At 54.5% G+C, this 25,446-nt stretch overlaps 1 protein-coding gene across 1 annotated transcript in view; it reads left to right on the top strand.

The window, feature by feature from the left end:
• The first annotated feature begins 14,801 nt into the window (after positions 1-14,801).
• Positions 14,802-25,446, top strand: part of Fam222a (family with sequence similarity 222 member A) — a 46,043-nt gene continuing 35,398 nt past the window's right edge. Inside the window, 1 exon segment of the mRNA XM_005078942.4 lies at positions 14,802-15,758. The gene's annotated coding sequence lies outside the window, so the exon portion shown is untranslated.

The following is a 25,446-nucleotide window of genomic DNA, read 5'->3' on the forward strand; positions in this document are numbered from 1 at the left end:
CCTACAGTCCTACACTAAGGCTCAGGGAGGGACATGAATGTGAGGCTTAGTCTGTCCATAACCATGAGAGACAGATATTACCCACATCTGGAGGCCAAGATGGCCCAGTGTGTGCAGGGGGCCTGGGAGAAGTGTCACTCGCCTGGTCGGGGGTCACTTCCATCCCACAGGAGGCCCAGACCCTGGCTCAGCCTTACAGCTTCAGAGGCCTTTTGTAGAGGTGGCTGGGCAGCCACCGCCAGCCAGGAAGGGACTTCAAAGGCTTCTCTAATCCCTGTGACATTTTCTGACACAGGAGTTTGCTTTTTTATGCTGCACATCGAAGCCCGGGCTTTGTAAATAACCTCATAAAAGCAGAGGGGCTTATAAAGTTAAACAATAAGTCACCAAGTCTGAGCTGAGAGGAGACAGGAAGTCAGCCCTTAGTCCTGCTCTGCTCCTCCTCCTGGCTGAGCCCCAGGAAGGGAGGCACTGTGGGAGGCCAAGGGGGACAGGTGACTCAGAAACCCCTTCCTGCCTCCGTAGATGGCCTGTTTGAATTGACTGGTCCATTAAATCATTTCTTCAACTCTTCATTCTTTTAGTCAATCGACAGACACTCCCCAGCGCCATTCAAGTACAAGGCCCCTGACCTGGCTGGAGGAGTGTGGATTTTGGATTTGCTGACATTAGAATCTGAACACTGTGACTTCCTGGCTGGGGGACTTCTGGAGGTCACTGTCCTCCGTTGTGGAAAGTGGCTTCGGGATAGCACCAAACCATTTTAAAGATGAGGAACATCGTGGCACAAGAGGGTGGAGACGTTGGGCTGGATCCCCACCAGGTAGGGCTGGTCCCGCATCGCATTAGCCTCTATTGTTACAATCAAGATATGCCAGCACCCTGCCAACCCCCCACCCCCACCCCCACCCCCAGGCTTCCTGCCCAAGCCATCCCAAGGGAGCAGCGCATTAGTTACCAGAGCTGAGAATCACATCGCACACAAGCTACCAGCATCCTGGCTCTTGGCAGAGATGGGCTGGGACAGCCAGTCTGCAGTCTTGACCCCAACTAACCACACAAACTGGTGCCACATCTGTCCTGGGGAGGCAGGAGACACATCCAAAGTGACCTCAGCAAGGACACTTGATGACAGAGGTGAAGGCTGAACTGGGATAGACAATGAGAAGTCAGCCGGGCCAAGGAGACCTGAAAAGGCAGCTGAGGCAGAGGGAACAGACTAACGAAGATGAGACGACCCTGCAGAGCACAAGCTTTGTCGCATTTCCAGAATTTCCCGAGTTTTCTATGACTCCTCATAGCTGGTGTCCCCCACTCTGCCTCCCTAGGTGGATGTCCTTATACCCACCGTGACCCCTTGGATCCAAGACAGGTCTAATGGAAGCGAGTATCCAAGACCTGTGTGTTGGGGGCCCTCGCTGAGCCTCCCGGGGTTTAGACTTTGCACCCTTGGCAAGTCACCTCCCCAGTGGTCCTGAAATCTGCAAACTGTAGCTCGGGTGGGAAGGAGAGTCTCCCATATCTAATAAAGCCAGCTCCCCTGCCATCCTCATAGGGTGGGTTCCCAGAGGAGGAGCAGTGACAAATCCTGTCCCAGCTGGGGAAGGGACAATGGTAGTCCCCCTGGGGATGGCTGACCATCCCTGAGACCTCTGTCAGCTGTCTCCAGTGCTTTGGGGCTTAAATGCAGGCTGAAGGATTTGAGCTAGCTCCTGACCCTGGACTCTCTGTGACACCTGATGGGACCCTCTGCTCCCCAAGCCCAGGCTCAAGTCTCTATACAGGGGACTGGCCTTGGTAGCTGAGACACCTTGAGAGCTCAGTATCATGTGCTCACTGGCCAAAGGAGAGGCGGTTCCTGAGGGCACCCTGATGTCCCCATCTGGAAAGCAGCGAAGGTGGTGAGGCCACCCCATGAGTGGTTCTTCAGCTGTGGGATGTTTTATATCTGACTTGCTGGGTTAGGTCAAGTGTTAAACGCCCGCACCTGCGGAGCTGGAGAGACATTTCAGCTCTGAGAGCATACCAGGCTCTTCCAGAGGACCCGCCGAGTTCAGGTCTCAGCACCCACATCAGATGGGCCACAACCACCTGTATTCCCAGCTCTAGGGGATGTGACACCCTCTTCTGGCCTCAGCAGACACCAGTACACGTGTGGCATACATACACATTAAAATAAAAAAAATTCAAAAATGTTTTTTCAAGACAGAGTTTCTCTGGGTAGCCCTGGCTATCTTGGAACTCACTCTGTAGATCAGACTGGCCTTGAACTCACAGAGATCCACCTGCCTCTGCCTCCCGAGCACTGGGATTAAAGGTGTGTGCCACCACCGCCTGGCACAAAAATAACTTTTAAAAATTGTCAGATTATAGATGGGTGGTGGTGGCACAGGTGTTTATTCTCAGCACTCGGGAGGCAGAGGCAGGTGGATCTCTGTGAGTTCGAGGCCAGTCTGGTCTACAAACCTACACAGAGAAACCCTGTCTCCAAAAACAAACAAAAAACAACAAAATCCTGTCAGATTATAACAGTTGAGTACTTACTGTATGCTTGCTGTTGACTTTGTGAGATCTTGGAGGTGTCTCTTGCTTTTCTCCCCATTTGACACGCGAGCAGACAGAAACACCAAGTGTGTTAGGTATCAGAGTGCACGGGAGGGCTGAGCCCAAAGGAGGCCTCTGAGGTTATTTTCACCTCTCCCCCGTTCCCTTCCAGGCCAAGGGCCCAAGCTGCCCACACTGCCTCCAGTGATGACTGGGGGTGTCCTTCATGGGACCTCAGGAGTTACAGATATTCTGACATTAACTAAATTAGACCTAAGCCAGTGCCCATCATCCTAGAAGAGGCAGGTGAGCGAAAGTTCGTGGTTTACCTGGGTTACATAGTAAGACCTCATCTCAGTAAGACAAATAAGCAAAGCAAAACAAGGTAAGTAAATAATTGAAATAAAGTTGATCCCCAAAGGTCCCTCTTAGACTCAGGGATTGTGGGCAGCAGATGGCTCCCCAAGCTCAAGGCCTGGGGTCCGCAAGACCAGGAATCCTCAGTTATATGCCAATGCCACCTACGCTGGGCTGGTCTAACTGTGTGGTGTCATCTCACACGCGTCTACTTGGGCTGGGGTGCCAGGCTATTGTCTGATGATGGGGAAGGGAAGGGTGGTACCACAGTGACAAGGTCCTGGGATTGCTACAGACAGCCCCCTTCCGCTCCCAGCCAGCAGCCCCCCACCCGCAGAAGCCCAGCAGCTTCACTCCGCACAAACCTCATTTATCACTCTAAGGGGGGCAGTGCCGCCTGTCCCTGGGGACAGCGCCACCGTGGCCCCATCTTGATTGAAATCCAGGCCCAGCAAACACTCCACATGGGAAAGTGGCTGCTTGGAACCCGGCATAAATAACAACGCGGGCAGGAGGCACAAATCCACCGCTAATTATGGCATATCCTGATTAAATGGGGTGCGTAAATAAATATTGCAGCAGGAAGATGAATCGACCGGCAAGGCTGCCTAGGCTGGCGGGGCTAGGAGCCCCCCTTGTCTACTTCGCCCTGGTAGGGTGAAAGGATCTGGCTGTGGCCCAGCTGTGTGTGGGGCGAGAGGGCGACTGTCCCGCCCGCGGTCCTCGGTTTCCTCCCGCGCCAAGCAGAGCCTCAGCCACACTCTCTGGCCTGTGACTGCGTGTGGTGATAAACACGGAATTCAGGGCCCGGCAGTGCCGGGAGCCTCACCGTGACTCAGGTTCCCCCTTAGTAAACTGCATAGTGGAGGTCCAGCAGGAGGCGGCTCCACCGGATGGAACTGACGCTACCCACAGGAGCTGTGGTTCACAGTGGAGGGTCCCAAGGCGGCCCCGGGGAAGGCCACACCTCCCAGCCCTGCCCTGCAGCTCTCCAGAGACCTTTGTGTTTGCCTTCACGGATGCCATCTAGTCATTTCCGTGGCACCGTCATAATAGCGGCGAGGAGGAGGGGCAATCATTCTGGAAAAGTTTAAATCAATTAACTCGCTTCCAGAAAGCAGGCTGGGAGACGTAATGGGGAAATAATGACTTTTCTCCACAGGATCAAATGACAAAGACCAGAGCCAGGCAAGGATGCGGAGAAGCAGGCTTGGTGGCCTGTGTGGCCCTGGACAAGTCTTAGTCCCGTTGTAAGGCTTGGTTCCCAGGGAATGGGCTTGAGCAAAGCATGGGCCTGGCTTCTGGATAGCACACCTACCTATTCTCCCTTCCTTTACCACAACAGGCATCACTAATGGGTTGCAGCATCATTCTCACTCGGCCCAATCCAAGCCAGCTTTGCCTCCTAATGGGTCTAGTTAGCACACAGGCATCAGGCTGGGTTTAGAGAGTCTCCATGTTCCCCTCTGTCATGAGGCTAACACTCACCAACAGGGTCAGGTCTGCCCATCATGGCATTAGTAACAGTCCTTAACACTCAGTGTTAGCTGTGGGCCAACCACTGTTCTTAATGTCTTAATGCATAAAATCAACGCATCACAACCATCAGGTCAGGCAGTTATTATCACAACTATCTTACATTAGACAAGAGGAAACCAAGGCCCAGAGAGGGAAAGACAAAAGGTCACACAGCTAATAAGTCATGAGGCAAGGATTCGAACGCATGCCCCTGTCTTTCCTGCACCCTTCTCTTGTCATCAGAAGGGTCACCGTCTCTCCATGCTAAGCTCTGTGCCTAACTTAACACACAGCATCAGTTGGAACTGTGATTGGCCTCATTTTAACTGGGGCTCTGAGAGGTGATGGCCCTGTTCAGGGTCCCGTGGCTGGCTGTTTGCTTGGGATGAAGTGGTACCTTCCAGTGTGTGTCGTGGTCCCCATGGGCCCGAATACTGACTGTCTACCTTGGCAACTCCAGAGAGGCACCTGGGACCTGGCACAGCCAAGCAGCAAATGGATGAGGGATGAGCTAGCAACTAGGAGCCTGGTTCACCCAGTCTCCTGACACCCATCCTCTCACCCCCAGCTGGATGCTAGCCTGTTCTTTATTGACACACCGGCCCTGACACTGTGACCCCTTCTCTCCTCTTCTCTCAGCCCTAGATGGCCCTGGAGGCTTTGCTTTGTGTCAGAATCCATCACAGGAGGATAAAAATTCCCCAACCCTGCCTCACCGCCCATCTTCCTCTGCAGCTACAGAAAAAGGACTTGCCAGGATGGAGGGTGACAGTTCCCTCCGGTAGACTCAGCTCACTGAGTCCTCTCCCATGTCCCTTCATCACCTCCCAGCAGCTGGTGGAGGGTTCTTTTTTTTTTTTTTTTTTTTGGTTGTTTGTTTGTTTTGTTTTGTTTTTTTTTCGAGACAGGGTTTCTCTGTATTACTTTGGAGCCTGTCCTGGAACTCGCTGTGTAGACCAGGCTGGCCTCGAACTCACAGAGATCCGCCTGCCTCTGCCTCCTGAGTGCTGGGATTAAGGCGTGCGCCACCACTGCCCGGCAGGTGGAGGGTTCTTGGCAGTTGTGTGTGGGATTTGGGGGAGTTCCACCTGGTGGCCCCCAGCAGTGCCCAGGGTAGTGTCTCTCAGAGAACCCACAGAAGCGACAGAGGGTCTGAACTCCTGAATAGTTACCTGCAGCAGCATTCTTCCTTACTCTGGGCCTTGGTTTCCCTGTTAGTGAAATAGCTGGGTTGATGAGTTTTTGGAGTTTGTTTGTTTTTATTTTTATTTTCATTTTTCAAGTCAGGGTTCCTCTGTATTGCTTCTCACAGAGATCCATCTACCTCTGCCTCCCAAGTGCTGGGATTAAATGTGTGCACCACCAACGCCTGACTTTGTTTTTTTATTTTTTGGAGACAGGGTCTCAGGTAATACAATCTGGCCTCAAGCTCACTGTGCAGCCAAGGATGACCTTGAATTTGTGATCCTCCTGTATCCCTGTGCTGGGATGACAGGCACATGCTACCGCGTATGGCATATATGCTCAGGGACCTTGAACCCAGGGCTTCATCTGTGTTACATAAGTTCTCTATCAATGGAGAAAAAAGAAAAAAATCCAGATGGGCAGTGGTGGTGGTGGCGCACTGCCTTTAGTTCCAGCATTCTGAGAGTCAGAGGCAGGAGAAACTCTACGAGTTCGAAGCCAGCAGCATGGTCTACAGAGTGAGTTCCAGGACAGGCTCCAAGGCTACAGAGAAAGCCTATCTCAAACAAACAAACAAACAAATCGTAAGCCAGGGTCTGGAGACATGGCTCAGCGGGTTAGAGCACATGGAGGATGGCAACCTCCCCTAACACCAGTTTCCAGAAATCAGACACCCCCTTCTGGCCACCACAGGCACAGCACCCATGTGGTGCAAACACTAATATACATAAACTAGAAATAAAATTTAAAAAGAAATCAAACAGCTGGTTCACATGCCTTTAATCCCAGCACTTGGGAGGCAGAGACAGGTGGATCTCAGTGAGTTCCAGGACAACCAGGGCCATACAAGAAACCTGGTCTGGAAATGATACAAACAAACAAAAAGAAAGAAATCAAATGCTAAGTCTCATGATGAACCTGCTCTTGAGGAAGCTGGTGGGGGAAAGAGTGTTGTGATTCCTCAAATGCCATCTTTTCCATCACCCTCTGTCAAGCCCTGTCATGAATTTCTGGTTCTCGTGTCTCCCTAAAATCCTAACATTCCTAGAAAGAATTTGGAAGTACAAGAATTGTTCATTCCTTCCAAGTGTTTTGCTATGAAGATGTTCAAACACACAGGAAAATTGAAAGACATTTACAACGAACCTTAAATACCCTCCACCTAGCATGTGCCATTAATATTTTACTGTACTGGCCTTATCAAATGAGGGCACCCTGGCAGCTCACTCGGAAAGGGGTGTGCTGGGTGTAAGAGGAATCGGTACAGATGGCACCAGCTACGTCGAGGGGTGGACCCCAGGGTCGCTGGTGGGCACGAGAGCAGCTGTCTTTCACAGCCATTCAGGGATGCAGACGCCATCCATCTTTTGTCCCTGCCCTGCCCTCTGCCTTGAAGTAGACAGGGAAATTGACAGGGAAGAAGCCAGTCACTCCGCAGGCCACGCTTAGTCAACATCACTGGCAAGAGCTGTTCACACAGCCATCCCAGAAAAGAAATAGCTCACTGGGCACCTGCTCCCAGCCTTCATTCCACCCAGAAGGGGCTTGGTTTTCTGCAACTAGTCTGCAGTCTTGGCACATATCCGCTGTGGTTGGGTAACCCCCAACATACGGAGTCATTCCAGCCACCACCCCCCATCTCTGGAGTACCCTGTGTCCAATCAGAGGGGAACTGAGCAGCTGTCCCGAGGAGCTTAACACTGTTCTTACTGTCTACCCAGGGTCTGTCCTGGCAATTCTTTGTTCTTAGCTTCACCTTTCCCAACAGAGAGCCATGAGATTTCCCAGCCCGTGAAAGTGGGCGGAGCTAAAACTAGAAAGCTGGAAAAAGGCCCAGGGTCAGTATATATGTCTTCTTAAATTTGTTTTGTTTTGCTTTATGTGTGCATATATCTGTGTCGGGATGTGTGCATGTGTATGTAGGTGTTGGGTCTGCGGGGGCTGGAGTTACAGGCAGTTATGAGCTGCCTGATGTAGGTGCTGGGAAATGAACTCAGGTCCCTACGGGAGCAGTATGTGTTCCTAAACACTGAGTCATCTCTTCAGTGCTGTTTTTCTTTGTTTGTCAGAGACAGGGTCTCATAGTGTAGACCATGCTGGCCTGGAAGGCATGATCCTCCTGCCTCGGTCGCCTGTATGCTAGGATTACATGTGTGTGCCTATGTCTAGTTTTGATAGCTTTGCATTGGCACATTCTGTGGGTCTAGCCCAATTCCAAGGCTCTTGCAAGATGCTTCCAGAGGAGTGAAGATGCTGAGGCCCAGAGTGATGGAGAGCTACCCTAAGGCCACCCAACCAGCAGCTGAGATTCGACTCCTAACGTCTCCTCTTGGCCCTCTTTTTGCCCCTGAGGCTAACCTTGGGTTTTTGTTTTTATGTGTGTATTTTGTCTGCATGTGTCTGTGCAGCATGCATGTGCCTGATGCCTACAGAGGCCAGAAGAGGGTGTCAGACCCTGGAAGTAGAGTTACAGACATGTATAAGCTGCCACACAGTTCTGGGAATCGAATTTAGGCCTGCTGGAAGAGCAGCCAGTGTTCATAACCATTGAGCCACCCCTTCAGCCCCTGGTGCAGCTATTCTGATGATGTTCATCCTATATTTTTTTTTCAGGGCTGAGGACCAAAGCCAGAGGTAGTTCCCACTGGACTAACAGCATGTTCTTTTGTGGGAGAAGTAAAGTGACTAACCCAAGGTCAAACAGCCAGTTTGGGTTCATATCTGGTCTGTTGGACCCCAGTGGAACACATGTTGGTGTCTGTGCTGTTTATAGTCTGGCACCAATGTACTAGAAATGTTTGAAGGGTGACAAAATGCCTTCTCCATTGACTGCGCACAGCACATTTTGAAAGCAGCTTAACAGCCCCTCACAGCTGGATCCCAGCCAGAAAGGGCAGGGGAAGGGCCCTCTCCTGGAGTGCTCTGGGTCAGAGCCCAGGGTTGGTGGGGACTGGGCAGGAAGGGACCAGCCTATCGAGGACGACAAAGGGTCCAATCAATGCTATCTCTCCAGGCCATGCCTGGCCAGACATTGATTTCTAGTGCTGCTATTAAGTCCCTGTTTATGTAACGCCTGAACTTTGCACAACTGAACATTTAATGTGTGGAGAGGGCTTGTTACCATGAAAACCGGGCTGCCCTGACAGCCGGGATGCGGCCATGTCCCTGTTTTATTGGCCTGGACAGAATGTATTTTAGCCTTGATAAGTCAATAACTTTTTATACAAAAGGAAGTCTGCCAGGAGGGCTTAGGACCCACTGCCTCCTGGTAAGAGGGGAGGCACAGCAGCTGGCTTTAATCCCTGGGAATCTCTCAGCCACTCAGGGCCACAGAAAACCAGGCCTGGTCTACAAAGGCCAGCGCCTGCCTGGAGGGTTGGGGCAGGGACCACCCTCACTGCCAGTCTCTGTGTCTGGTTACTGAAAGCTTCCAGCAAAGTTGGAAACACTGACTGGAAAAGACCCAGGAAGGTCAAATCCCAGTTCCACCCTCCTATGACCTTTGAGCAAGAGCCAAGGTCACCAAAGGCCACATCTGTAATTAACCCAATCAGTGAGTCTTTTTCCTTGGCTTGTGCCAGGTTTACAGATCAAAAATCAGAAGTACTGAGAGTGATGGCTCCTCACAGTGATCCCCAAAGAGCTTCGATCGCCATTGTCACATGTATTTCACAATAAGACATGAGCCCATTTTCTCATTATTGTATTGAGGCCAATACCCTCAGTTTTCAGATGTGCAAACTGAGGCCCAGGGAGTTGTCTCCTCTATAAGAGGGTGGTACCCACAGCCCTATGTGCTTCCAATCTCAGAAAAACATAAACACAGGATTAGCCCTCCAAACCTCTGGTTCCCAGGCTCAACCGATGACAGCACAACACTCTCTCTGCTGAGCTTGCCTCAGAATCCCCTTTCAAGACAGCTGTGTTCCAGGTGGAACTTATATGGAACTGTATGTTCCCAAAGGGCTCTGTGCTCAAGTTCTACTCTGTCCCAAATTTGCTGTGTGACCCTGGGGCAAGTGCCTTCCCCTCTCTGGACCTCCTGATCCACAGCGATATAATAGGAGAACGTTAATGGCTCTGGGATTCTCAGAGAGTCCTGGTACCTAGAAGGAACACCCACGACACCTGACTTCCTGTTCTAACTCTGCCCTCTTCTCAGAACCCCTGAACCTTTCCCAACTCCACCAGCAAACACTGACCTAGAAGCCACAATGCAGGGTAACTGTGTGAGGCCACAATAAGCAAGGACACCTTTAGGGGCTTGGACAGATACCAGCCGTGGTGAATTCTGGGTAGGGAAAGGTGTCTTCTAATGAGGAAGTAGCTTTGTTCCTTTTCTGCCATTGTGACTTAAAAACACCCTGACAAAAGTAACTTGGTCATATGACATCCATCGGGAAGAAGAGACAAGTGCCTGCCAGTGTTTGGCTTCCTTTCTCCAGTCTTAATACGGTCCTGGATCACCTGCCAGGGGAATGGTGTCACCCATCGTGGGCACGCTTCCTATCTTAATATATTCCAGACAGTCGTCATCATCCCCCCCCCCCCATGTCCACAGGCCAACCTGATCACCATCCCACATTGGAACCCCTCACCCTGATGATTATCTAGATCCTGTCAAGGTGACATCTAAAACTAGTCATCACAGGGGTAGGGGAGGGTGACTCAGAAGAGAAAACAGATATGTTTGACCTAGGACCTGAACCACACTAAGCCAGAGGTGCAAAGAAAACTCTTCAGGGTGAACAGGGTGGGTGGGGAGGGGAGGCAGCCTCTGCCTAGCTGGGGGGGGCAGGGTGGGAGGGACAAGGGCGTGGCAGTCGGGAAGGGGTCAGAGGGAGCAAGGGTGGGCTGTGGGTGGGGAGCTCCACAGAAGCTGCTGCGGAGCCAGGCAGCCTGGGCCTCTTGCATTAAACCTCTGTGGCATGCCGCTCTCACTACCCCATTCCCTTTGCCCGCCCCTCCCCTGTGAGGGGCTCCAGGTACTGGGGGCGGGGCAGGTGAATGGCAAGGTTACCAGGGCTCCCTCCCTCCCCCCTTTCTCCCCGAGAAGCATAAAGAGCTCTTTCTTCTCTGCTTATTAATAGCTCTGATTAAATTATCTCTGGAAAACCTACATGGTGTGCACCAATGGGGGCTCGCTCCCTCCTGGCTGTGGCCTAGATTAGAGCAACCGGGGCAGGTGAGGCGACTGGGGGGCAGGGTGGGAGGCTGAGGCCGCCTGCTCCCCTGCCAGAATCCAGGCCACCTCAGTCCCAGCCTGTGACCCACTGGGACTCACTCACTCACTGCCAGCTGGAAAGCAGGCGGTGGGGGGGGGGGATGGGCGCTGCATTGGCCACCTTTCTGGCTATTTCTTGCTCCTGCCCACTGCTCACAGTGGGCTGTCAGTGTGTGTCCTACACCACCTGCCCAGCACTGGGGCAGCACCTGCTGGGGGCAATCTCTCCCCGGTACCCTGCATCAACCCTCTTAGCTGCCTTCTCAAGGACCACAGCAAACCTAAGTTCCACAGAGCCCATGTCTCCATCTGTCACTGCAGAACCTAGGGTCCTGCACAGGACAGCTGTTAGAGCACGCTGGATATATGGGCAACTAGCGACAGAAATGGGACAACCAGGCTTCTGTAGTGAGAGCAGGACTAACCTCCCATGTGGGGCCATGGATCTCCTTCTGAGGGAGGAAACTGAGGCACAGAGGAATGGGATCACATGGAGGTACACCCCCACCAGTTGTTTCCATGCCGCCTTCATGTTCGTCCTCTACAAGATAAGAAAACAGAGCCCCTGTAGTCCCAGCCATTGGGGAGAGTGGAGAGGTAGAGACAAGCAAATCTTCGTGAGTTCGAGGGTAGCCTGGTCTGCTTAAGGAGTTCCAGGCCTGCTGGGATACCTAGTGAGACTGTCTCTGAGAGAGAGGGGGGAAGGGGGCTCACTTGTACAGTCCCAGCACTTAGGAGGCCTGAGGCCGAAGGCCTTCCCTAAGGCCGGGTTGGGCTCCATAGCAAAACTCCATTTGAAAGAAAAATATCTGGGCCACCTCGTTCGTAAATTGGAAGATGAATTCAACACACCTTTCTTGAGCACCACCTGTTTGGAGACCGGTGCTAGGGAGCCCTGGGGAGCTCCAAGTTTAGGGAAACAGACGAATAGCAGACTACATGTATCAGGAAGTCGGAAGACCTTTCTCCCATAGTAGGTGGAAGTCAGGAAGGCTTCCTGGAGGAGGAATCCCATTACCTGCAATCTGAAGGAAGAGCAAGAGTTGGCTGTCAGGGCCCTGGGGTGGAAGAGGCACCCCTGAGGTAGGATATACATGTATTTCAACAAGATTGGTGTGTAGGGTCTTACAGGAATGCTGAGGGGGTGAGGTAGCCCCAGACTTCCCTGTAGTCAGTGTTCAAGGGCTGGCCTGCCGGGGGGTCCTGGTGACTGTAGCAAAGGAATTGTAATGGTGTTTCCAATCACATCATGTTATTATTGGATACCACTTAGAGCAAAGGCCAGAACTATGACCTCACCAAGGTGGGTCTGTGAATGCCTGCTTGTTTGGTTTGTTTGGTTTGTTTTTCGAGACAGGGTTTCTCTGTGTAGCTTTGGTGCCTTTCTTGGAACTCACTCTGTAGACCAGGTGGACCTCGAAGTCATAGAGATCCACTGCCCGGCTTCAGGCTGAGATCTTGCTGGGCCTTCAGCTGCGTGGAAGACACCCCTCTACTAACACTACTGCCCCCCAAAACCCACCGTTAGAGCCTCACAAGCTCCCTGACTTTACAGGCAGGTGGCCCCTTCAGATCTAGTCCCTAGCTGCTCCACTGCACTGTTTGGAGTCACGCCAGACCCTTTGGAAACTACTGACCCGCATCGGGGAGAGGTTGGCAGGAAATGGGCCCAGAAGAGGCAAGAAACACGTTGTCAATCAGTGGCTGGTGAGGGGCTCGATAAACCAGGCGGAGGGCTCTGGTGTTCAGGTTCCAGTTCTGTCATTGGTGACCTTGGGCAAATCCCATGACCCTCTTCCCATGCAAGATGTGGGTAGTAATTTTATACGCACAGGCTAGGTGAGAAGGGGCCACCTCGGTGACCTACACACAGAGAATCCCAGGCTTCGAGGAGGGTGTGCGTACCTTGGCATACTGTCCACCTTCACCCCTCCAGTTCTCTGCTCCTAGACTCTGGCTGCCACTGCCTCCTACCCTGTCCCAGCTTGAATCTGGTCTTCCCACCTGTCCTTGCCCTGGGTTCAGCCATCGAGTCGCCTGGGCAACTCGCCCTGACGTCAGGGCTGCTCTGGCAGTTGGCCCAGAGGGGAAGCAGCTGGCAGCTGATCCTGCTTCCAGGTAAACCTCCACCCCCACCAGCACTCAGGGAGCAGGGAGAGGGAGGGGAGGAAGGACAGCAGCCACTGAGAACTAGAACGAGTAGGGAGGCCTGGAGCTGCTGAGAGCCTGGCTCACAGTGCTGCCCTGAGACCCGAAACAGGGCCAGCTTCTGCCCTAGATAAGGAATGGGTGGCCTACTTGGGCCTGCCCTACAGGTCCCTTGCCAATGCCTCTCCCAGGTTCTGGGAAGGGGTTGGTTGGCTCTGGAAAGTAGGCTAAGGCCTGATTATAATCCTCACAAAACCCTGGACACACTCCCTAGCCCTCCAGAGCGGAGGACCACAGCTAACACGTATTGAACGCCCATGTTCTTCTCTCCTGGCAGTAATTCTCTCACAACAGCCTGATCCAGGGGGAATTAAAATGCCCCGTCTTCTCATTTTACAGACAGGGAACAGATACCGAGCCCTGAAGATAAATGGCCAAGGCCAATGGCAAGCAAGGTTCTGGGGGACCCCAGGCATCATTGAGATAAAGCCTAAGGTGGAGACTGGATGGGTATCTCCAATTCTTTATGTTTCTGCTTGGAAAGTTTGATGTCCACCTTGTTTTGTGACAGACACCTCACAGTGGAGGAGACTGTCTCTCCCGGGATTCAGTTTGTAAAGGAGAATGCTACCTGTGGGCTATCAGGCAAATAAGAATGGAAACAGCTGGGGCTGGAGAGATGGCTCAGCAGCTAAGAGCACTGACTGTTCTTCCAGAGGACCTGAGTTCAATTCCCAGCACCCACATGGCAGCTAACAAGTGTCTGTAACTCCAAGATCTGACACCTTTACACAGACACACATGCAGGCAAAATTCCAACACACATAAAACAAAAATAAATAAATTAAAAAAATGGAAACAGCTACCATGCCTCAGTTTCCCTATCTGTTAAGCTTCACCAGGCATTGTGGCTTGTGCCTATAGTTCCAGTACTCTGGAAACTGAGATAGGAGGGTTGCTTGAAGCTAGGAATTTGAGACCAGCGTGAATGACATGCTTGAGAGAACATTGGCACCTGCCTCCCAAGGTCACGGCATACATCTGCGGGATGTCACTTACAAAGAACTCAGCATGTAGTTTGTGCTTCACAGATCTCAGCGTTGATTCCAGAACTCCACCACCATCCTCAAACGCTCCGTGGAACAAGACATGCAGGGCCCTTCACATCTTACTTTCAGCCGTACACTGAGAACAAGTGCCAAACTGTAATATGTAGGTCCTAATACTGATCTCACAGTTTTGAAGACTACGTATAGTAGTATAGTATGCACTTTGTCATGTGGTTAGGGTGCTCTGTGTGTGTAGGGGGGTAAGGAGGGAGGGAGGGAGAGAGAGACTGGGCTCTGTACATTTGTACCTTTACCATTTAGCTACACTCCAACCTTTTTATTATCTTAGCACGGTGCCTACCCTCAAATAGGCACTCAGTAAATAATACTTTTTTCAAATTCTAAGTTTTTAACAAAGGGACTACAACTACCAACATGCCCTGCGCTCCCAGCCGGGGCCCCTTCGCCGGGTTTAGGCACGCAGCATGCCGGGAGTTGAAGTCCTCTAGGAGCCGACCCCGCCTCATCCCAGCTTGGGGAAAAGAGGTTGGAGAGCCGCCCTGCCGGCCTTTGAATTTTGCCGCGAAAAGCGCGCGTGGCAGCCCCCGTCCCCGCCTCGCGGAGGACGCGGCTCCGCGTCACCGTGGTAACCGCCTCTCGGCTGCTGCTGATTGGGCAGTGACGCGGGGGGCGGGCTGGGGGCGAGACGCCGCGGAGGCAGCGGGCACTCGCGCCTGTCAGTCGCGCCGGAGCGGAGCAGCGGACAGCATTGCTGGGCCGGCAGCTCGGCGAGAGGCTGCGCGCGCCGGCCAGGCCAGGCCGAGAGCCGGGCCCGAGGCTAGGCGAGGGTGCCGGGCGGTGCGAGGCTACGGTCCCGGGAGCTCCGGGGTCACGGGTGCGGGAGAGACCGGCGCACTGCCTTTGCTGCAGCGCTCGAGCCCCACGCCGGGTGCTCGTCTCTCCATTCTCGAGTCTGCCCTGCGCCTGCCGGATTCGCAGGTCCTCAGCGCCAAGGCCCGCGAGGCTGCATCCCAGCCTCTGCCGCTCGCTGCGGCTGCCACTGCCGCTGATCGCCGGCTTCCCCTCCCCCCACACCCGGGGCTCGGAGCAGGAGGAGGAGGGGCCGGTGCGTTCTCGGCTCTGCTCTCTGCAACCTGCGGGGGCCGGTGCATGCCGGGCTAGGAGCCGGGGCCGCTGCAGGTGCGTGCAATCCTCCGAGGAGACGGACTCTTCACCCCCGGGCAAACCCGGGAGCTGCAAGCAGAGGGCGGGCGGGCAAGCGAGAGGAAGCAACAAAGACAGGCTGCAGCTGGGGCTGGCGAGAGGGGCTGCGGCCGCCGGCCTCCCAGCGCGGACGGAGAGGGCGCCCTGGGAGAGGCGCGGGCAGAGCTACCGCGGTGAGCCGGGCCCCGAAGGGAGTCGCAGCGCCTCCCGCCGGATGCATGGAGGACAGTCTCCGGCGAGGATGCACCGCCTGAGCGCGCGAGCGGCTGGGGACCCGAGCGGACGCGACCGGTGCTGAGCAGAGTAACCCCCTTCCCCGACTTCGGACAGTGCTTTCGGGCATAGGAATCGCCATCACCTACAGCTCCCTTTCCCACCCGAGGAAAAGCATCGGCCCCCAAGGGGGGCCTTCCTCGGGCAATCTTTATCACCCCTGCATGGCCGCGATGCGCAGATTGGAGCGTCGTGGCCTCTGAGACTTGGTGCCCTTCGCCTGCCTGGCTGACACAGTGAGTTGCGGGACACGGGATTTTGGATTTGAGCTGGGGATAGCCACTGGCAACCGGGCAATCTGTACTGGCCCCCAAGGGGCCCTGGGCTATTGAGGGCCCAGAGGCAGCTATGCAGAAATCTGCCCCTGTTCTGTCCACATAACTTGTTTGGACTGGCTAAAGTGAAGGGTGGGGACCCCTGGTGGGTATTCTGCTGGGCTTCGGCAGATGCCTGAGAGGAAAGGTCACCCCACCCATGAAGCTAACAAAGGTAGTGGCTCTACCCTCAGGAAATTCCCGGGGAACTCTTGTAGTTTTGTAGGGGTTGCTTGGGGTCGTCCAGGATGGGCCAGCATGTAGGGTCTACAAGATCCTGAAGAGCCAGAGGTCGTGGCGTCCCAAAACTTATGTCTGAGGATCGTGTCCTCTGAGGCAAGACATTTGTGTCTCTATTGTTAACAAATAACTCACAAAGACAGCATGTTCCCAGCGGGCTGCGTGTGACATCACTGCTGACCTCTGATGTCAGAGGATTGTGGTGACAACGAAACTAGCCTTGACCCAGAGCCAGAATGGCCAGAGCTGGTTGTCCTCGGGTAGTAGAAGGCGAAGGCCAACTCCTTCCGTCCTTCCCACTGCAATCTTATGACCTAAATCCCCAGTCACCACCTGAGGTGGGGGAGGGAGGCAGTGCCAGCTGTCCCCGCTGATGCTTCCTGCCCATGAGGACAGGTGTTCCGGACTCTGCCCCATAACTCCCAGACATGCAGCCTCCCACTTGTAAGCAGAATGCTCAAAAGGAGGCCTTGGTGAACCCCATGGTGTTCCCAGCCAGCAGCCAAAGTTCCCAGGGTCCCCAGAGAAAAGCATGCTTCAGCCTTCGGGGCAGACTGCTTCTCTTTAAAATGGGAATGCTCTGCCCGGAGTCAGAAAGAGAGGAGCTGGGACCCTTCTGTTCCATGTGTCTGCTTGTCTGTCTGTGCGTCTGTCCAGGGAACCCCCTGCTGTTCACAACCCCAAGGTGAGGGGGCTTTGGCCCAGCTGGGACTCCCGCCTAAGCCGTCTCCTTCCGGTGTTTAAGATGATTTTGACAAGCAGTGTGATGGCTGCCTCCTAAGCAAATGCAGGGCAAGTCGGAGCCAAGGTCTGGATATGTCCAACTCTGCTGGGGCCAGAGGGCATGGGTGGGGAAGACAAGAGCCCCCAGTCCCCACCACATGCCAACAGCAGCCCTGTACAGTGCGGAGAACTCCTAGGCCAAGTCCCAGTGACTCATCTATGCCTGTCCCAGCAATGACAGCCAGGGTCAGATATGGGTACGGTAGCTACGGTCAAATCCTAGGAATGGTGGGAGGACCCGGTGTCATTGCTCCCTCAGTGAGGGGACAGGTGAGAGCCAAGAAGAGTGAGGGGCATTCTGAGAAGCCAGGACTGGTCTCTCGGTACAGACAACACCTCCCATCCTCCTTCCAGGATCTTCTAGTGACAGGTCAATAAATACCAGGGAGGCTGCTTTGGGGACTCGGTGGGGCGATGGTATTTCCAGCTGAAACAGTTTCCTTAAACACAAGCTTCCGAGGACAGTGCTGCTGCAACAGCAGATTGGGGGGGGGCAGGGGAGGCTGTGGGTACGGCCTCTCGACACTTCCCAGTTTAGAAACAAACTTGGAGTGCGCGCCAGAGACACACACAGGCGGTTGGAGGCCCTCTGTGGAGTATTTACACTCCCTCAGCCAAGGCGGAGGGAAAGGCTGTCAGAGTTGGGCAGCTCCTTCTGTTCCTTTCCCTCGGCTCCCTGGGCTTGGCAGTGAGTGCCAGACGACAAGCAGGGGAATGCCAGTTTACCCAGCGTCTTCCTGAGTGCCAGGCGTTTTGCAGCATCTCAGCTGCTGCTTGGAGTGTCTTGTGCTGTGACCCATTTCTCGGATGAGAAACCTAAGGCTCGAGCCAAGGAAGCGATGGTCTTTTTGTAGGTGTTCAGCCAGGCGGCTGCAGAGGGTTGGCCTCAGTGACCCAGGCTTTAGAATCTTCAGGACCTCCCTAACCTCACACTCAGGCACAAGGGGAGGCGCCCTGCCCTCGGATGGGTTCGTGGGTGAAACAAGACAGGTGGAGCCCAGTGGCAACTTCTGCCAGGTCTTGTGATCTCAGCCTGTTGCCTTCCCCTGCTGGGCCCCTTTCTGTAGCCCTGGGAGGAGGAATGTAGCGCATAAAACCCACCTGCCAGAGATAGTCAAGGAGCCAACCTTGGCCCTGTGTGTCATCTGCTTAGAGGGCCATGTGGTGGCCCTGGGCCATCCAGGGACCTCAGCTACCCGGAGCTCCTGGCAGGCTCTGCTGGTGGAAGGCTGGGTTATAGATGGCAACAGGATTTAATGCCTGGAGCTCCTGGCCCAGCAGCAGGTAGGGGCATACCCCAGGAAGATGGCACTTGAGTCTCCAAAGTGGCGAATAGAAGAGCAAGCCTGGAGGTACCAGAGTGGTTCGGAGCAGGGTGGCCTTGAGGTGGCTTGTATCCTGGAGTCTTAAGTGACTAGAGGCAGGTGTGTGAAGGAGCAGCACCCTACAGTCTTTCTAAGTGCTCGGGCAGCGTGCACTTGAGGCTCCCTCCTCACAGTGCCGCAGTTCAACGCCCCGAGCTGTGGAGCCTTACAGCTGCTCTGGACGAGGTATAGGCCCTGCCTGGTTGCTTGATGCCTTTGATAAGAAACCCGAAGCTCCCCAGGGAGGCTTATTGCAGGGTGGCCGACTGTGCAATTGGTTGGGTCTGGGCCTCTGCTTATGTGACTCTGCTGCATGGCTTTTGACTCGCTGAGGCTTGGTGTCCTCATCAATGAAGAGCTACAGGCAGTACCCACTTCCCAGGGGCGTGGTGGGGATTCCTCCAGGGCTCACTGCAGGCCACAGCCTACAGTAAGTGTTCCATAGATGTAGTTTATACCTGCAATGAGCATAATCTCCAGCTGTCCCAGTGACTTGGAACCCAGAGAAGAAGACCCAGCTCTGGGCTGGGGGTCCCCTACCCTTTCAGCACCCCAGCAAGGGGGCCCCCACGTGGTGAGCCCACATGGTGAGCACACGTGGCTCCCATCTGAGTGCCAGGGGCTTTGGGGCCTGGCCAGGGCATCCTCCCCAACCTCCCTCCTGCCCACTCTGCTTTGCCAACCCTCCCCAGTCAGAGGAAGCAGGCAAGCAGCTCGTATTCATGAACCGTAATTCAATCAGGCAGCGACTCCTTGGGGCTGGGTGGGGGTGAGAACGAGGAGGCGCGGACAAAAGGGCCGCTTTATTACCTCCTGCGGGCCGGGAATTGCTGCTCTCCCCCAGCACCGGCCGGAGCCGCCCTTATTGTGTTAACCCATTTGCGTGTCAAGAGCTATTGTGCGCTTTCTCGCCGCCGCCTGTGCGGTGCAGCCGAGGGAGAAGGGCTGCGCTGCCGGCCGGTCACCTCCGCGGGCGCCGCCCGCCGCCCTGATTGGTTGCTAAGCGATTTGCATCCAAGGTAATCACTTTTATCTCAGAAGGATGTCGACTATAATTATAAGCTACTGACATCTTTTGAAATCTGCCTAATGACTATTTTAGTCTGCCCGGGCTGGGGGTGGGGAGAGGGATTCTGCGAAGGGGCGGAGGCTGTGTGTGTGTGTGTGTGTGTGTGTGTGTGTGTGTGTGTGTGTGTGTATGCATTCCTTCCACCTGGACCACTGATTGCTTAGTTGAGAAACAGCTGAGGGCCTACTGGGAGCCTCAAACAAAAGGCAAGCCAAGCCAGTGGCTGGTAGGGCGCTCCTAGCCATCCCTGGTGGAGTTAGTGCCATTTCAGAGATGGAGAAATTGAGGCCTCTGAGGAGCCAGGTGACCAATAGATATCTCAGTCCCTCTCAGACCCCCTAATGTGTTTCACTGGGGACCAGAGGATATGTTCATGCCTGTGGTCACACAGCCAGGGAGCGGCAAGTGACGGAGGGCAGTGGATTCCTGCAGTCAGGATGGGGGTGGGAGCATGGGCAGTGAGGAGGGGTAATTGGGCTGAGATTCTTTTGCCCTGCCATCTCTAGTCCCCTTGGATAGACACTTAGTCCCAATCTGATGAGGGATCCCTGGTGTGCCCAGTGTTGCCCTGTCTTCCAAGAAGAGGCTTCAGAGAGACTGGGTGGGAGCAAGGGTGGCAGGAACCCCAGGAGCAAAAGGCTGTAGCTGCTCAGGGTGGGAGAATCTGCCCAGCCCAGGATGCATGAGGGTGTCTGACCACGAGGGAGTACCCTTGGCCTGGCCAGAAAAGGACAGCTTATAAGAGGGGAGAGTGGGTAAAAGAGAGAGAAGCTAGTGTTGGAGGGGATCATCTCGACGGCCAGCCTACGGATCCCATGTGGTCCAAGGAAAGAAGGGCTTCATCATGGGGAGGTGAACAGGGGCCATGGGGTCCTTAGGCCTGTCTGGGGTGGAACCCCAGTTTCTCTTCCTGTTGGGTATGTGTGTTCCCATACAGATCAATTTATTGACAAGAACAGTTCTCCAGTGGGCTTGTGGGTGGGAAATTTTTGTGTGTATAGACAACTCTTGGGAGACAACTCCTGGGAGCTGTGAGGATGTGTGAGCGAGGCTCACCTCCTGGCCGTTACCTCAGCTCCACCACAAGCCCTTGCCCCAGCTCCAGCTGCTGTGCCCCCCCCCAGGAGCTCCTGTTATTGTATAGAGGCCCAGGGGACAATGGCCTGGGAGGTCAGGAGTTGAGGCCAGAGGATGGCTGTGAACAGGCTCTCAGAGACTTCGACACAGAACTTAATGACCCAGGGCCTATGGGGAGAGGGGCCTCCCTGGGAGGAGGGAATCACACCACCGGCTGCTTCAGGATTCACTCCTGGCTCCCGCAGGCTGCCTGGCAGAGCCAAGGCTGAGCTTGGTGCTGATGGAGGCGGCAGCAGCTTCTTCAGGCCATGCACCCTCCCCATCTGTGTGACCACAGGATCCTCATCTGTCAGGTGGGCCAGAGTCCACCTGAGAGGAAGGCTGTGAGGCTGGCTAAGGTGAGAGCGGGTGGCTGGGGAGCAGGAGTGACCATTGCTGCCCAGTCAGAGGGCTTCTCCCCTCCTGGTGCTGGAGACAAAATTACAGAGACTTGAGTAGCCTCAAAAGATGGTGAGTGCTGAGGGAGAGGCCTCAGACTCTAGATTGGGTGACTGCCACACTAGAGGGATTCCCTGTGCCAGCAAGCCAGGTGGTGATGGCCCTGGTCTGCCCCTGGGACTCTCAGCTCTCCCAAAGCGTGTGGGGACTCATAGGTAGGAACTTAAGTCAGAGAGGAAGGGCTTCATGGAGGGGGAGGTCCTGTTGCTTTCTGGTCCTGCGCCCTTTAAACTCCTCTGCCTGTCATGAGACCTGGAATTTCCTGCACTGGCCTTTGGAATACTCATTTAACGCCCCTGTTGTCCTGCCAAGAGCACTTGTATCCCTGTTGTTTAAGTGGAGAAGTCGGGTGAAGGGGACCCCTCAGGCCAGGGCCCCATGCCAGGGAGGAGGGTCCTCTTCTGTGCAGGCCAGGGCCGGGAAGGTTATCCTCCAAAGATGCCTGGGCAGGAGCCAAGGGGCCTATTTATTGTAGGCCAATCATCTCTTCACATTTTACACAACCTTGAGTCAGTCACTGCCACCTATCTCAATCCAGACGCAGTATGTGCCTTAAAATGTCAAGGATGGTAATTCCTGTGGCAGACCTTGCCAGTCAGTCGCCGCCCTCTTCCCCTGCCTTGTTCCTTTCCTGACCTTGGGCTGCTTCCAGCGCTCTGGGCAGCTAGCGCCAATCAGTCATCTGGGCCTACGGGCTAAAACAAGGTCGGCTGCCTGGCCTTGATGAGCTCAGGGGTCCCTCTGCCATCTGTGGTTCAGAGGCCAGGGGACCACACCTACAGACTCTGAGGGACCTTTTTCGTGTAGGGGTTGTTCCAGAACTAAGTGTGAGGGCCAGTTACTGCCTGCTGTACGAGTTCCAAAGCACCTGGAATCCCTTTACAGTTTGTGTTTATTGATCTCTTCCGGGACACTCTCTCATTCATCACCCCACTGGGCACCCGCGTGCCTCTCTGTACCCCAGTGACGAACTTGGTCCATTTTACAGATGAAGAAGGTGAAGCTTGGCACAGCAGAACACTCCTCACACCTGGGACTCAGAGGCCATAGCCTGGGGGTGTCAGACAGATGTGACAGCCTCTTGAACAAGCTGACAGGCAGGGCTAGGAAGAGGGATGTGCCGGGCAGGAACGGCGTGACAGGTGGGTGGGACCCTCAGGAGGGGACTGGGAGGGGCCAGATGCTGGCCTTGACATTTGGAGGTGGCAGCTCTGAGCAGCAGAGGAGCAATGAGGTACCATCTCCGTATCTAGTGCCTCTACCAACCAGGGTGTTGTGCTTGATACTCCCTGCTTCTGGGCTACTAGAAGCCACCACGGGAGTACCTGGTGCATAGGAGGTAGACAGCCCAGTAGGTTAGATGAATGTATGCATGGCTACAGGGCAGAGATGTTCCTGAGCCCAGGGGATCCAGCTGCTAGGTGGAAAGAGCCCAGAGTCCCCCTCTCCAGGAAAGACTGGAGCCCCCAGGCTGGCAGGGGAGTGGCCCAGGAAGGAGACTCAGCAGATACCTGGGGTAGGGGCCCTATCAGCCCCCCACAGCCCTGTGGCTGTCTGAGGCCTCTTACCGACCTTGTGCTGCTCAGTGTGCACCTGAGCAGCCTTGCCCAGAGGACAGTGTGGGCCCGGCACTTGGGGGGATGAAAGATGAGAGTTCGTGACCATTTTTTAACTCAATAAAGGGAGAGACAAGCTGCAGGCTGCAGGCCGGAGATATAATTAGTCCGCAGCAGTGGCGCTTTCTTGATTTAGCTTCTGAGAGAACAAGACAAGGGTGTGATACCCAATTAGCAGTGACATCTAGTCGGAGCCCCAATAGCTGAGATAGCAAGCTGTTTTTATGACTTTTCTCTCCCAGCATGGAGCGGGCAGGGAAAGGTCCGTCAGGGCCTTATTTCTTTCATCATGGGACAATTATTAGTGATCTCAGGATGTCCCAAAGCCAAATGAGACATTCGTTAACCCAAACAACAGAACATCCTGGGGCAGCAGCTGGAGCTGTATGCCGGCACTAGGAGCCAGGGGTAGCAGGGGGACGCCGGTGGGAGGAGGCACACATGCAACGCCCATTGGTTTGGCAGAGCCGGCCGAGACCCTTGAGAGCGTCTTGGCACCTGCCTTGGTTTCCCTACCTGCTTCCCCTAAGCGGAGGCTGAACTAATTCCTCTGGGGACGAGAGTGAGTCGGATCTGGCCTTCGGCAGCTCTTCTTGGCACCGTTCTCCATCCCTTCTGCCAACTGGGCCGCGGGCTCTGGCTCCTTGGCCCTGCACCTGCATACTGTACTGTGGTTAAGGAACCCCCATCGTGGCATTCAGCATCTACCCTCTCGCCTGTCCCAGGCCCGGTTTCTGGCAGGGCCCGACCATGATTAGCCTCACTGTCCACCTCACTGCCCTGCAATCCAGGCACCCACCCCTAGCCAAGGCCCCACCCAGCTCTCTGCCTATCCTGGTGAACTCCAAGGTGGCTACCTAGAGAATGAGCTGATATGGTCACTGTCACGTCCTATTCATCCAGCCATCCATCAGGCCCCAGTCCTAGGTTCCTGGGCTACTGCCCATCCTGTGGAATCTTGCGTCGCCCCCCACCCCACCCCTCCCCAGCTCCTGTCTGTCAGTGTGGAGCCCTCCACTCATGGTTCAGACGGCTGACAAATCCAGCCATGCAAAGTGGGAGTTTAATTGCAGACAGTTTTTACGGATCATGGGCCCATCTGTGCTACCATATGCAAAAGGAAAAAAATCCCCCTCTTTTTTTTTTCCCTCTCTCTCCCCACTACAATCCCAAACTAACTCAAAAAAAAATATTGTCAGAGGTTTTTTTGGCTGAAGCCAGTACAGCACAGAACCGGGGTTCATCTTGGAAACTTTCTGCAGGGCGAGCCTGGCAAGGCTAGTGCTCAGCTAGCTGCTCCCAACCCCACGGGCTTCCGTCACCTCTCTGGGCCTCTGCATGTGTCATGGGTGTCCTCCTCATACACCTGGCAGGGGCCTTCCACATGACCTTTGCAGCCATGTGTGAGAGAGCAACGGGTTTCTAGGAAGTGGAGCCCTGGTCGTGGGACTGACATCACCAGTTGCCCTGTCCCCTGATCCCCCTTGTCCTGATGCCCTGCCTCGCTGTGCATCTGAGCCCTTGCCATAACAGAAAGGCAATGGTGGGGGGGGGGGTGGGAAGGGCTAGTCCCAGGATGGCAGCTTCTGAGAGGATCTGCCTCTGATGCCGTCTGTCCAGAGGTGTTTCCAGACTGACGTTAGTCTGTTTCTCCTCTGTGCCTCAGTTTCTTCCACTGTAAACTGGAGAAAGGATGACAGGGTGTTCTACACAAGTGCGTTTAGCGCTGTCATCTCTCTTTATCGTGAGGCTGTGAGCCCTGTCAAGGAGGCCCTTCTGAGGCTCTCAGCCCTGTCCCCTGATGCCTTCCCAGGTTCCTAATGGGGACACTTGGCGTCTTTGGGAATTCATGGGTGAGTACATGAGCAAGGATTGCAAGAACAATTCAGCTCATGCACAGGGGACTCAGCATGAGCGTGAACCATGGGTCTGTGAGCTGAGTACGTGACAACCCAGTGAGTGCGTGACAATCCATGTGTGCATGACAACCCAGTGTGTGCATGAGGGGACTGAGCATGAGCGTGAACCATGGGTCTGTGAGCTGAGTACGTGACAACCCAGTGTGTGCGTGACAGTCCAGTGTGTGCATGACAATCCAGTGTGTGCATGAGTGAGTACATGAGATCCAGTGTGTGCATGAGTGAGTACATGACAATCCAGTGTGTGCATGAGTGAATGAATATATGTGCAGTCCAGTGTGTGCATGAGTGAGTACATGACAATCCAGTGTGTGCATGAGTGAGTACATGACAATCCAGTGTGTGCATGAATGAATACATGACAATCCAGCGTGTGCATGAGTGAATGAATATATGTGCAGTCCAGTGTGTGCACGGGCGAATGAGTACATGAGCCAAGGCGTTGAGTACCTGAATGAGTGAGCAAGTGCCTGAGTGCCCGTGTGAGCAGATGTGTGAGCGACCTAGTGAATCAGTCAACGACATGCAGCATTTTCTCCAGGGAGGAGGCAGTATAGGGCCTTGGTCTGTCAGGAATTTGGGATTTCCCCATACCCCCTTTTCCTAGGGTTTAAAACTCACCTTGGGTTCGTTTCAGGTAAGGGAAATAGACTCAGAGATCAAGGGATTCTCCAAAGTCATGCATCTGGAGTCAGGGCAGAGTTAAACCTCTTGACAGGTAAGGCGACCAAGTCCAGAGATCGGAAGAGATTTGGCCAAAGTCACACAATAAGAAAACCGCAACCAGCAATTGTAGGGTTCTTCCTAGTCCATGGGGAACTGAGGGCCTCCAGCCAAAGCCAGACCAGCTTCCCCTCTCTGCTCACCTCCCCGCCCATGGGGCTCCCCACTGTTTCTTCATCAGCATTATAAACTGGCAACCCCGTAGGTGCTAGCAGCTAGGCCCACACTGGGGTTCCGTCCTGTGCCCAAAGTCTGGCACTTGGCGCAGCCCTCCAGCAGCAGGTAGCCGGGAAGTCAGGCTCCAGGCAGCCTCCCCCCACC

This window comes from Mesocricetus auratus, unplaced genomic scaffold (genome assembly GCF_017639785.1).
Source record: "Mesocricetus auratus isolate SY011 unplaced genomic scaffold, BCM_Maur_2.0 Super-Scaffold_100025, whole genome shotgun sequence".
Lineage (NCBI taxonomy): Eukaryota > Metazoa > Chordata > Mammalia > Rodentia > Cricetidae > Mesocricetus > Mesocricetus auratus.